The sequence below is a fragment of the Carettochelys insculpta genome, chromosome 1, assembly GCF_033958435.1.
Source record: "Carettochelys insculpta isolate YL-2023 chromosome 1, ASM3395843v1, whole genome shotgun sequence".
Classification (NCBI taxonomy): domain Eukaryota; kingdom Metazoa; phylum Chordata; order Testudines; family Carettochelyidae; genus Carettochelys; species Carettochelys insculpta.
This window is the reverse complement of record NC_134137.1, coordinates 67,272,681-67,287,401: the sequence shown is the minus strand read 5'-3', so window position 1 is coordinate 67,287,401 and position 14,721 is coordinate 67,272,681.

Genomic DNA, 14,721 nt, shown 5'->3' with positions numbered 1-14,721 from the left:
AGAGCTGCACACGGCGTGGTTTGGGTGGTACTGAAAGCTGACTGTCTCTAACCCTGTTTCTTCCGCCTGAGGTCATGCCCCTTCCGAGGGCCCTGGAGCCTAGCCAATGTTCCTTCCAATCATTTCTGTTCACGTGCAAATACATTTTATTATGTGCACCAAAGGACATGTGAATGTGCACTACCAGTAGAAACACAAAACCTAGCAGCGGGCACTCTGCTAACCAGCTGGGCAGCATACGAATTTCTCCTGAGTGGCCGCACAAGTGCAAAGCTTACAGTTACCTCTGAGCCAAGCTCCTCCCCACCCATTGCCCATGGCCCAGCGAAGTCTGGCTCCCGCCCTCCTCACCCCTAAGATCCCGAGTCCTCCACAAGCCAGGGAAGAGAGTTACTCCTCTGCCTAGCTCTCCCAGGTTCTCAAATACTGCTTGGATTGGGTCCCTTTCAAGAGAAGGCAGTGATAATGCTACTGTTGCCCTCATCACTTTTGACCTAGGGGTTAGAGCAGGCACCTGGAATGTGGGAGAGCTGGATTCAATTCCCCTCTCTGCCTCCTGAGAGGAAAGGGATTTGAATGCGAGTCTCTCACATCTCTCGGATGTTCTGAGGTCAGGCTTCCTCAGCTCAGTAGCCTGCCTGCTGACAGCGGCCAATAAATAACAGGTGCCCCAGAAAGAGTGGCCTGAACAGGTACCGATCAAGCAATCTCTCTCCTGTCATCCATCTTCCAGTCTCTGACAAACAGAGGCTAGGGACACCATTCCTTACCCATCCTGGCTAATAGCCATTAATGGGTCTAACCTCTATGAATGTATCCAGCTCTTTTAAAAACCCTGTTATAGTACTAGCCTTCACAGAGTCCTCTGGCAAGTTCCACAGACTGATTTTGTGCTGTGTGAAGAAGAACTGCCTTCTATTTGATTTAAACCTGACGCCAATTAATTTCATTTGGTGTCCTCTATTTCTTGCATTATGAGAACAAGTAAATAATTTTTCCTTGTTCACTTCCTCCACACCACTCATAACTCTATATACCTCTATCGTATTCCCCCTTAGTCTCCTCTTTTCTAAGATGAAGAGTCCTAATCTCCTTAATCTCTCTTCATATGGTACCAGTTCCAACCCCATAATCATTTTAGTTGCCCTTTTTTGAACCTTTTCTAATGCCAATATATCTTGTTTGAGATGAGGCAACCACATCTGTACGCAGTGTTCAAGATGTGGGCTTGCCATGGCTTTATATAAGGGCAATAAGATTTTATCCATCTTAGTCTCTAGCCCTTTTTTAATGATTCCGAACATTCTCTTTGCTTTCTAGACAGCTGCTGCACACTGCATGGATGTTTTTAGAGAACTATCCACAATGACTCCAAGATGTCTTTCCTGATGAGTTATAGCTAGATTAGCCCCCATTATACTGTATTTTTTCCAATGAGCATTACTTTACACTTATCCACATTAAATTTCATTTGCCATTTTATTGCCCAGTCACTCAGTACTGCGAGATCCTTTTGAAGTTCTTCACAATCTGCTTTGGTCTTAACTATCTTGATCAGTTTAGCATCAGCTGCAAACTTTGCCATCTCACAGTATACCCCTTTCTCCAGATCACTTATGAATGAATTGAATAGGATTGGTCCTTGGGCTGACCCTTGGGGAATATTACTAGTTATCCTTCTCCATTCTGAAAATGTATCATTTATTCCTACCCTCTGTTTCCTGCCTTTTAACCAGTTCTCAATCCATGAAAGGATCTTCCCTCTTATCCCATGACAACTTAGTTTACGGAAGAGCCTTTGGTGAGTGACCTTGTCAAAGGCTTTCTGGAAATCTAAGTGTACTATATCTACTGGATCCCCCTTATCCACAAGTTTGTTGACCCTCTTCAAAGAATTCTAATATATTAGTAAGACATTATGTCCCTTTACAGAAACCAGACTGACTTTCACACAACAAATTATATTCTTCTATGTATCTGACAATTTTATTCTTGACTATGCTTTCAACTAATTTGCCTGGTACCGATGTTAGACTACTGGTCTGTAATTGCCAGGATTGCTTCTAGAGCCCTTTTTAAATATTGGTGTTACATTAGCTATCTTCCAGTTATTGGGTACCGAAGCTGGTTTAAAAGATAGGGTACAAACCACCATTAACAGCTATGCGATTTCACATTTGAGTTCTTTCAGAACTCTTGGGTGAATGCCATTTGGTCCTGGTGGCTTGTTCTTGTTAAGTTTATCAATCAGTTCCAAAACTTCCTCTAAGGACACCTGAATCTTGGACAATTCCTCAGAATTGTTACCTACTAAGGACAGCTCAGGTTTGGGAATCTCCCTAACATCCTCAGTCATGAAGACCAAAGCAAAGGATTCACCGAGTTTCTCTGCAATGACTTTGTCATCTTTGTGTGCCCCTTTTGTATCTCGATCATCTAGGGGCCCCACTGGTTGTTCAGCAGGCTTTCTATGTACTTAAAAAACATTTTGGTGTTGCTTTTTGAGTTTTTGGCTAGCTGTTCTTCAAATTCCTTTTTGGCTTTTCTTATCCCATTTTCACATTTAATTTGGCAGTGTTTATGCTCCTTTCTATTTTCCTCACTAGAATTTGACTTCCATTTTTTGAAAGATGCCTTTTTATCTCTCACTGCTTCTTTTACATGGCTGTTAAGCCAAGGTGGATCTTTGTTGGATCTTTTACTGTGTTTTTTAATTTGGGGTATAGATTTAAATTGGTCCCCTATGGTGGTGTCTTTGAAAAGTTTCCATGCAGCTTGCAGGGATCTTACTTTAGTCACTGTAACTTTTAATTTCTGTTTAACTAACTTTCTCATTTTTGCATAGTTCCCCTTTCTGAAATTAAATGCTGCAGTGTTGGACTGCTGAGATGTTCTTCCCACCACAGGAATGTTAAATGTTATTATATTATGGTCACTATTTCCAAGCGGTCCTCTTACAGTTACCTCTTGGACCAGATCGTGCACTCCACTCAGAACTAAATCAAGAATTGCCTCTCCCCTTGTGGGTTCCTGTACAAGCTGCACTAAAAAGCAATCATTTAAGGTATCAAGACATTTTATCTCCACATCTTGTCCTGAGGTGACATGTACCCAGTCAATATGGGGATAACTGAAATTGCCTACTGTTATTGAGTTTTTTTAATTTTGATTGCTTCCCTAACCCCCTTAGCATTTCATAGTCTCTATCACTGTCTTGGTCAGGTGGTCGACAGTATATCCCTACTGTTGAAGCAACTCCACTTCCGATTTAAGCCATTGAGCCAGAGTGTGTGCAAGAATGACTGTGTACCTGGGTGAATCAGGCCTCCACTGGGGAAACAGGATACAAAGAACCATCCTGTTGGCTCCAATGATACTTATTATGTATCCTAAGTGGAACAGCTTCAGCAGACGAGATGAAGGGACATCTCTCCTGTCCCCCTCAGAATCTCATAGGTCTCTTCTGACACGTGAAAAACCAATTGTCAAATCCATTCTTCTCTCAGGTAGGTTTCAACTAAAGTCTCCTGCATTGCAGGTGAGTATATTTTTAACTAATTTTCTCAGTTTGCAGTTAAAAAGATACTCCCCCTGCCCCGCCATCACTGCCAGCCCCACAAAATCAACCTAGGATCTTAAAGTTAAGAGTTAAGTGTTATCCTTTCTGACACATTTGTCATCACCAGTAAAAAGATTGTTTGATGGGTTCTTGGCAATAATAGAATTCAACAGGGCTAAAAGTAGTGAAAACATATGTCAATTAAGTCAGCAAGCATGAATTGGAACAGGCACTAGGAGCCACTGTGCTGAGTAAGAGATTGATTTTCTTGCGCTACAATTGCACATTAGCATATAGGTCCAAATGTCTAGATATTAAAAAGTAGTTAGCCAGTCTCTTGAGAGGAATTGGTAATACACACCACATTTGTAGACAATACAGTAAGCCACAGCTGTACCCAAACACTTCTGTGCTGAGCTCAGTCACTCCACTGAAATTTTAGTTCTGTTGAGAGGATGCTCATCAGAGGGAGCAGAATCAGCAGTGCAACGTACCCGTGAGAGTAAGGGAAGGTCAAGGCATGCATAGTGAGGTATGAGCTCTGTTTTATCAAATGTGGGGCAGTACTGACTTGTACTATGCTTGAGAACCGCACTCATAATAATTATCTATAATATAAAATAGATAGCAGGGGAAAGTGGAAATCTGGCTGAAGAAAAGCTGCCATTAACAACCCCTTAAAATTGAAGTGCCTTTGAACAAAAAATGGCCTTTGTGTAGAGTGGGTTATTTTATTTATATCCAAACAACTGTCAGTTGTTAAAATGCTTTGATCCTGGCTCTTAATGAACTTGTGCCAAATTTTCAAAAGTGCTCAGCAGCCACAATTTAGATGCTCCATTTCATTTAGTTACCAAAGGTAAGACCCACTGATGGCTTGCATGTAACTCCATTCTCTCTTCTGACTGAGCTTTACTGTGTTAACACCACACTCAATTGCCAGCTGGTATGTAAAGTATATTTTTCAACCTTCTGATGCTACAGCAATCCCCACTATTACCCTTTTGTTTTGTGTTGGTTTTTTTTTTCTGAGTAAGGGAGGAGTGACTAAATCAAGATTCAAAACCATTTCCCTGTTTGGTATCAAATTAAAGCTACGCCGAAGCACTGGGAAGGCTTCCAGACTTATCTGTAAATACTTTTGTTTTAATGGGGGTTGTTGGACCCATTTCATTTCTTGTATTACCATTTAAAGAATCTGGAGGACAAGGACCTGATCCAAAGCCCACTGAATTGAATGGAAGCCTATCAGCTGCCCGGAGTAGGCTTTGGATCAGGCTCTATGATGGGTAACAGCAACGAAGGGTCCTGTGGCACCTGTGGACCAACATCTGATGAAGTGAGTCTGTGCTCACGAAAGCTCATGCTCAAAACTTTTCTATAGGTGGGCACTATGGTCCACCAGTCTATAGGTGCCACAGGACCCTTCGTTGCTGTTACAGATCCAGACTAACATGGCTACCCCTCCGATACTTGGCTCTATGATGGGACTCTGAAACCTAAATCTGACCGACTCGTTATGAAACCCATGTTTGTAAGGTCTGCATGGGAAACAAACAATGCTAATTACAGTGATCTTAAGGTCAAGACACTTCATCATTTGTAGGATAATTTTATACACATGGATAGGTCAGCAAGAGCTTTTCCATCACAAAGCAGAAGGGTTTAGCAATGAAGCCATGACAGCTGTTTTTGTCGAATGTGATGCGGTACTCCCTGGCACTATGCTTGAGAACCAAGAGATAAAATATATGGAAGGGGAAATCTCAATCACCCAAGAGTCAGCCTGGCTATGGGAGGGAGCCCTTTGGCAGATGGGTCACAATCATTTTTACTGAAATCTGAAAAATCTATCCAAATGTGACGGACATCTCCCCCTGCCCCCAGTGTAGGATGTGAAGAAGAAAAAAATAACCAAACTGCCTTTTAGTTTACTGACATGCAGTATAAAACAGACTCAAAGGAACTAATATGCTCACAATTCTGCAGGGTAAGGCATTTTAACACAGTTTTTCTCATGTAAAGAAAACCAAGAAAAACAAAACCATTATGAGTTTACCCACCTACTGACAAAGCCTGAGAAGATCTTATTTCTCAGACCCTTGTCAAATTTCCATTCTATCTAGTGGTAATTTCCTTCCTCACTTATAAGATAAATATGTGAAATAGTCTCAAAGGATAATAGATTTTTGTATGTGAAAACAAATTTGATCGCTCTCTCTCTCCCCTTAAACTCCATTCTTTAACCTTAAACTTCTGGCCACAGGAATAGTCTTCCCTGGTCTTTTACATAATTCAGGAAGCAAAATATAAGTTGAGACAACACATACGTAATTGATCGATTGTTTTGGAGGGATTTTTGTATATCTGGTGTCTACTTTTTACGTGTGCAGTGTTGTTGTAGCTGCTTTGCTCATAGGATATTAGAGCAGCAAGGCGGATGAGGTAATACCTTTTACTGAACCAGCTTCTGCTGGTGAAAGAGAGAAGCTTTTGAGCTGCACATGTTCTGCCCCATTGAGCTTTCATGCTTCAGATCTGCATAGCTTGAAAGCAGGTATCTTTCATCAACAGAATTTGGTCCAGTAAAAGGTAGCCATACTGTCCTATCACCCTCTTGTTATTTTAATAGCCATGTAAAAATGGGCTTTCATTATCTTTGCCTGAAGACCAGTCTGGTCAGAGAATCAAATATATGTTCCATTGTATAAGGCATACCTGTTTACCAGCTCCCTGTGAAATGCTGCTTTATGCAAACTTTAGTCATATATATCATATATATCTCTGTCTGTTTCTTAATACATACACTGGATACATACATTGCATATGACTATTAATGTAGAATCTCCTTATGCAGCCAGTCCCCATCTCTCTCCCCACTGGCTTGCCAGCTCCCACATTAGTCCCCTTCATCCCCAGACTTCCATCTCCCAATGTACTTTCTCTGCCTCTCCCTCCATGCCTGGTTCTTGTTTTCTCTACATTTAAGTCAGGCAGCATAACTCTCTACAATATCTGGGGCTGTAGAGGGCACAAGAGCAGATAAAACAGATCAAGAAGAGGATTTTCATACGTTTAATACTTGAATTTGCAGTGCTTGTGAAACTAATAGTACACTTGTCCCACTAGTGAGCTGTACCTCTAGATATCTATATTGTGCTCATTGTTAAGACTTTCGAGCTTTTACTAAGATCTTACCTCAGAGGCCTGTCATAAGATGCATTGCAGTGTCCTACTGCTGTTATACATTACATCGTATACTTCCCACCATTATAGGGCTGTTTTCAGGCCAATTTGATTACTGTTGTAAGGAGCTTTGATCTTAAGACTTACTATATTTTTAGAGTGCACAAAAATGGATCTTGGGAAATATTTTTCAAAAGTGAAGAGTTATAATCTTTTTGTAAAACTCCCTGGCTGCTGAGGTTATATCTTGAAACGATGTGCAGCAAACAAGTGAAAATGGCATGTGAAAATTGCTCAAACCCAGTTTTCTGTTTTTGGTTATGCTTCAGACCTCTGAAAGTCATCTTATATTGGAAAACTGGCTTAGACAATTTCTGTGGCCACCTCAAAAACATCCTAAATTATCTTAAAATGCCTGACGTTTCCCCAAGATATTTTTACATGCATGCAATGGTTGGTCAGAATTGGGCAAAAAGCAAAACAAGACAAGATACCGGTCATTTCTTCAAGCAGCTGAAACACTGGAACTATTTAATTTCGGGTTTTTTTTTCAGGAAGAAATGAAGACTTCATATTTTACTGTATTTGGCTGATAATTACACTGTACCCTCTGGACCTGCTGTATTGGAATATAGTTACAGGATTATAATGGTCATATCACTGCGGTTCTCAATGCAAAACTTGGAATAGGCTTATATCAGAGGGGAAATACTATTATTTATTATAAAGCAACATAGACTTTGACAACTCAAGGGCTGTTTCTACACATGCCACTTTCCTCTGAAAGTGGCATGCTAATGAACAGCCCGAAATATGCTAATGAGGTGTGGATGCAAATTCCTGGTACCTCCGGTGGCGGGGGTCTTCTGGAAGGAAGTCCTCCTTCTGGAGGCCCTTTCTTCCCAAAAATTTTGGCGAAAAAGGGGCCTCCAGAAGGAGGACGTCCTTCCAGAAGACCCCCCAGGGGCTGTGCTTCTACACATTGTTTTGGAGTCTGGAAGAAAGTCTTCCGGATTCCAAATCACGTGACCTTCTGCTAATGAGGTGCCGGGAATCTGCATCCCTGCCTCATTAGCTTATTTTGGGCTGTTTGTTAACATGCCACTTTCGGAGGAAAGTGGCATGTATAGAAACAGCCATGCAGAACAAGTCAAAAAATGGATTCCCTGACCAGAAAAAGCTTCCACTCTAAAGTTATTTAGGAGCGTTTGCAAGCTCAGAGCTTTTCTTAAAAAGAGAAACTGATGATAACAACAGAGGCAGCAGAAGGGGAGAACTGGGGCAGTTCAGAGGGTAGTTATTAATGGTTAAGAGGACAGTTATTAATGTTTGACAATCATACTGGAATGGCACAACAAGTAAGATTCCACAGAGATCTGTTCTGTGACCAGTCTGTTCAATATTTTCATCAACAATTTAGATATTGGCACGGAGAACACATTTAGTAAATGTGCAGATACCACCAAGCTGGGAGGGATTGTAACTGCTTTGGGGGATAGGGTCAGAATTCAAAATGATCTGCATAAACTGGAGAAATGGGCTGAGGTATTTAGGATGAAGTTTAATAAGGACAAATGCAAAGTACTCCACTTAGGAAGGAATACACTCATCCCTTGTTATACAAGCACAATAGGTTCCCAAATTTCTCTTTGTAGGTGAAAACTCATAAGAGCACCACTAAATTCCCATTAAAATACATGTGAAAGTCTCCGATTCATTCCAAGTGCTTGTAACGTGACATAAGCCAGTTGAGTTTAGGTACTTTTCTGATGTATTTGAATAGGTTGGCACCAGAAATAGGATGTAGTGTATGTACGTAGAGCAGGGATTCACAACCTGTGGGTCAGGACCCAAACATGGGTTCCATTAGATTTGTTAAAGGTCGCTAGCTGGGCAGTTCCCAGCTGCTGTTAAAGAAGCCATTTGCAGTTTCTTAACACTGCTGCCTAAGTCAGATATCTATCAATAAGTGATAACTGCTGGAGATGGCAGCTGTCTCTATCACTAGGGACAGCAATTACCTTATGCCTCGGTGCTGAAATCTTAACACTTGAGTTAACTGCTGGAAGCAGGAGGGCTGGTGGAGCCACCCAGTTTAGCAGCCCCAGTGGAGAGGCTGCAGGAGGAGGAGGAGTGTCTAGGGCTGGGGCTGTTGAGGGAAGCCGGGGTGGCTCTACAACTGGGGGAAATTTGGGGCTGCAGGGGGGGTTGTAAGTGTGGGGGTGGTTTGGGGCTGCTGGGGGTGTGTAAAGCTGAGGGCAGTTTGGGGCTGCTGGGGGGTTGTAAACCTGGGGGCAGTTTGGGGCTGCTGTGGTGGGGGTTTAAAACCTGGGTGAGGGTGAAGCCTGCAGGGCAGGCGGGGGCATCTAATACAGTAAACCCTGGAGTTACCCAGGGGAAGTTCCTGGAACCCCTGCATAACTTGAATTTTTCTCCAATGGCAGGGGAGCCAGGAACCACCAGCGCTGGCCAGTTTCCTGGCTCCCAGAGTGACTGGAGCTGGGAACCAGGGGCAAGCTGGTTCCAGTCTCCCCATGGCTTGCGGGGCTGGGAAACTGAGCAGCTCATGGCTGGACAGTTTCATGTTCCTGCCAGCACAGGGGAAGGAACCACAGTAAGAGCCTTCTCCCTCTCTTCCCTCAGCTGCAGGGCTGTCAGACAGCTGCATGTCTGAGGAAAGGGAGGGAGAAGGCTCCAGCTGCAGGGCCACGGGTCTCCTCGCCCCCCGCCTGGGACTCTGCAGCTGGCTCTGCTCCAGCTGCAGGGCTGCAGGTCTCCCGGCCCCAACCAGGGATCACCACGGCTGAAGTGGATCCAGCTGCAGGTCTCCCAGCCTCCCAGGACCCCATGGCTGGCTCTGTTCCAGCCACGGGGCTGCGGGTCCCTCCCCCGCCCTCCCCCAGCCAGGGACTCTGCTCATATAAGTGGGGGAAATTCACTCATATAGAGACTAAAGGTAGGTATATATGGTCCTTGTTTTAGTGAGTACTCATTAGTAAACTACTCGTTAAGCGAGGGATGAGTGTAATCAGTTTCACACATACAGAATGGGAAGCGACTGTCTAGCAAGGAGTACTGCAGAAAGGGATCTTGGTGTCAGAGTGGGCCACAAGCTAAATATGAGTCAACAGTATGATGCTGTTGCAAAAAGAGCAGACATAATTCTGACATGCATTAAGTGTTGTGAGCAAGACGTCAGAAGTCATTCTTTTGCTCTATTCAGCACTGATTAGGCCTCAATTGGGGTATTGTGTCTTCTTTGGCACCACATTTCAAGAAAGATGTGGAGAAATTGGAGAAGATCCAGAGAATAGCAACAAGAATGATTAAAGGTCTTGTTTAGTTTAAAAAAGATAAAACTGAGAGGGGACATGATAGCAGTTTACAAGTACCTAAAAGAGTGTTTCAAGGATGAGGGAGAAAAATTTTTCTCCTTGGTCTCTGAAGATAGGACAAGAAGCAATGGATCTAAACTACAGCAAGGGAGGTTTAGGTTGGACATTAGGAAAAACTTCTTAACTGTCCAGGTGGTTAAAAATTGGAATAAATTACCTAGGGAGGTTGTAGAATCTCCATCATTGGCAATAAGAGCAAGTTAGATAGACATCTGTCAGGGATGGTCTAGATGGTAGCTGGTCCTGCCAAGAGTGCAAAGGACTGGATTCAATGGCCTCTCATGGTCCCTTCTAATTCTAGTATTCTGTGATTCTATAACATGGACTGATCCATGGTCATTTCAGAGGATCTTGCTTGTGTGCTGTAAGCAACAATCAATATATAGTGACGTCAACAGAAGCAGTAGGTGCGCAATCTTCTGAAACTCAGTTACTCAGGTGTTTAAATATGAACTGAGTAGCTTAGTTTTAGGTGCCTAAGTTTGAAAATACTGGTCTATGCTAATTTCAGATTTGTGAAAAAGGTCCCATATTGACTTTCAAAATCTGAACAATAGTTTTCATCTGATGGATCCTCTGCAATACTATATACAAAGTCTACTGTTTATTCAACTTCATTGGTCTTAGACGCATAGTGTGGAAGAATGAGATGGATTCTATTTTGGCTTGTATGTTATCAACAGGATTTTAAATAGGCAGTATAAAGATGCACTGGGGTCAAGATTACTGGAACCTATTTCTAGCTCTACTCACAAATTACTATGTGACGTTGAGCTAATTATTAAAACTTCTGTGTTTCAGGCCAATCATTAGTACAGTAAGAAGAATAAAGACTAACTCAAAGGCAAGGCTTAATGAGCAGATTATTTGTAAATATTGTGAGATGTTTCAAAGACATGTGCTCTATAATTGGGAAGTATTACTGTATTACTTCAAATCTCCCCTACATAAGACTAAACAATGCTTTCTGGTGTTTCACTGTTGATTAACAATGGTTTTAAAAATCCTAACCCACATCTATTTTCTCTTAAGTGTTTTGAATTACATGCAATTGTGGTGTCAAGAACAATGGTTTAAAATGTCTAGCTAATGGTTAAGCTGCCTATTTAACTTTCATAAAGAGTGGGAAGAATGAGATAGTATTTCCAGCTTCAAACAGAGCACCATCAAAATCTTGTTTTCTTTTTCAAGAATACAGTAGAAATCTTCCAGCATGTTAGAAGTATATATAAATATTTCAGATGTAACCTTTTTTTGTTGTTTCCTGGGTTTTTTCCAAGACATCTTACCATTTATCTTGCCAGGACAGAGTGTGTTGTCTGACCACTTCCCCATTGCAATTAAGGTTTGAAACCACTTGCTTACGCACAACCGAGACCATCATACCTAACCCCAGAGGAGGCCAGAAACTCCCAACACACTACATTTCCCAGGCCAGCCAAGGGGCCCAGAGCATGCAAGGATAACATGCTCTGTGTTACATGGCTGTTGGGTGGTGACGTCCCAAATAAGGAGAAACCTTTAAAAAAAGTGAAGGGTGAGATTTGAAGCTTCTATCTCTAAAATATGTTGCAAAAACTTCCATCATAAGATAGAGGTATAATATTTCAAAAGTCTGTCTTAAAAATTCAGTAACTAGGAGTCTGTCCCAATTAAGTGAGGTTTAGTTGGAAGCTTTGCTATAACCCTGTATCATATATTCAGCAATGAGTTTCATAGAACCACAGACTTGCAATGAGCTAATTTAAAAATTAAATATATATTAAAACGGCACAGTCTCCTTCATGACTCTTGCGCCAAGCATTGAGCTTTTTCTTACTTCACTCTGCAGCACAAGTGCTTTAAGAGGCTCTAGCTCTTGTCTCTGGAATTGGGGACCAGGCATAAAAGACAACAGTCGAGGAGCATTTCATAATTCCCTGTTTTTGGAATGCCAGTCTTTTCACTGAATTCAGTGGGCTTTGGATCTAGCCCCTCGTATTTGACTAGTTATTAAAACAACCAGCATAACATGCAGTAAGATTCAAAATCGTCTTATAAAGATACAAGGGGCTGTGAATTCTGGCTTTTGATGTGTGTGGGGATTATACTTTGTGACTATTGAGCCACTAAGAATTAATGTTAGTTTTCCATGTTAGCAATCATGCACCATTATATCTCTACTGTTGTCTTCTGCATGACTTTGGTAATCTGGATTGATTAGTAGTTATAATTATACCTTCCTTTTAAGGCCAGCATCGAAAGATTTTACAGTAGCAATCCATCTGGTATTCCTTGCCACCAAACAGTACTTGAGGACTAAGCAGGATCGAGTTTATTGGATAAACAAGTCCACATGGCAACATTTCTGGAATACTCTTACACTGTCATCATTTGAAGACAGAGTGTTTTCTCAGGATAAGTCAACAGTAGGAGGGAAAGACAACTGTCAAATGACACACTCACATGCAGAGTTTTTATGTGTGGGGCTGTTCTGTCTAGCTGCTTATTTAGCTTGAAAGTGCATCTATCCAACAGATCCAGTTCAGAGTAGTTAAGAGGGAAGAAACAACCACAATGGGTTTTTTCATTTTTACTTTTAAGTTAGTCTGAAAAGACCCACAGTTTGAAACTACGAAGCTGTCCAGATTTATTGTGTTCTGGAGCCATTGATTACACTGTGTCCCATTTCTGTTTATTTGTCTTAGTTCTTCTTGGTGTTGAAAGACTGACCATCATGGACATAAAAAAGACTATCTAGCTTCATCTGTCTCACCATCTTCTGCGGCTCAAGCCCTTGTGGTGGGGCACTTCCCCAGACTACTGGAAAAAGCCAGATGCAGGGGTGGTGCATCAAGCTAAGAAACACGAGTTATTTAACATGTCAATATGAGCACATCACAAAATCACATTTATTAGTATATTACAATATATGTCAGATTCCAGAGCAAATAAAACAAAACATCTATGGGTTGTGCTGGAGGTTTGAATGATTTGGCAGTTTGTATTTGGAAAAAAGTTCACTTAGTTTCCTTTGTCCCTGCCCTGAGACTGTGGTAAGTAGCGCAGAGACCAGCCAGCCAACCTTATTTTTCTAAACTATTGACTAATCACTGAGTTCATGTTGAAGATAACTGTGGTGAACCAGTTCATGAACTTCTTGAACTCTTACCATCCCATCACACCAGCTTATATAGCCAGGAAACTGACATTTAATAAATGTGGAGTCTTGTAGCTAAAAATTAAGGTTGGGCCAAATTATTCCTTCCACATAGAGATGTGTGAAAGGGACAAATAATGTAGAAAACTAAGCTCACTGCCTTTTTTGATTCATTCACCTCTCGGGGGGAAAGACTTTGTTCTGGGACAGAGAGAAAGAGGCACAGCCTGTCATCTGAACAGAGTCCAAGGTGCTGTGGTGCCTTCTGGCCCTGAAAAAGAATTTCGGATTGTGAGCGGAGTAGAAGTCTGTGCTTCTCTTTGGATCTGTCTCCCAACTGGCAATGTGGTCAGCTTAGTGGTCCTGCTGTCAGTGACTGCTGTTCCCTGCTTGTGCCTGGTGACCTCCCCTGTTCTGATCAGTGTTCAACACAGAGGCATTTACTGGCAGAAAACGGGTTTGGGTTTGGATGGAAGCAAATTATGTACAGTGGTTGCTGCCAACTCTTCCCCAACACGATCCTCATTACAGCTCATCTATGCAGTATTCACACACACAGGGCGTACTGCAAGCTCAGGGAAAGAGTGGCACATGCCTCAATCAGCGACTCTACTCTCACCTGCATCAGGCAGATATGGTCAATACTCACCTTTTACTCCATGCAATGATAGCAGCATTTGGGCCCATGCATTGATACCATAATTAGTATATCAAGCTGCCAGGTGTGCTCTAATCACTGCTATGATACCTCCCTGTGGCCCATCTGGGTATCTCATGATAAGTCTGACATGTCCTCCTTTCATTTCCCACCTTGTGGTCTCAGGCTGTGTCTACATTACGAGATAAATTCCAATTTGTTTATATCGATTTTCTAATTTTGGAATTTCTAAATTCAATTTTGACCATCTGTGCTTCACGCCTTGCTCCCCACAAAGTCGAGTCATTGCCGCCACACATTGGCTAACATCAACTGTTGCAGTAGAGCGTTGTGGGAGGCTATTCCACAGTTCTCTCATCTCTATAGCATTCTGGATATACTCGCTGGTCTGGATGTCATCTTCCCCCACTGCATTTTCATTATTCCCCCCACCCGCTGATCCCTGCAAAAATATTGAACCATTGGAGATAATGCAGAAGACACTCACAATCACAAGAAAGAATTTTTGGTTTCCTCACACATTACATTGCCAACATGGGTGCTGCGACTGTATTCTCAACTGACCATCCTCTGAGTATCCCACCTCCCATTATTGCAGAAATGTGATCCCTGAAAATAATGCAGGGGCCCAGAATGTTTCTGGTAGGAATGTAGGAAGAAAGAATTTTTGGTTTTCCCCTTCATTATATTGGCAACCCAGGTGGAGTGACTGTATTCTCAACTGGCCAGCCTTTCCACCTTCCACCATTGTCAATATGTGATCCGTGAAAATAATGCAGGGGCC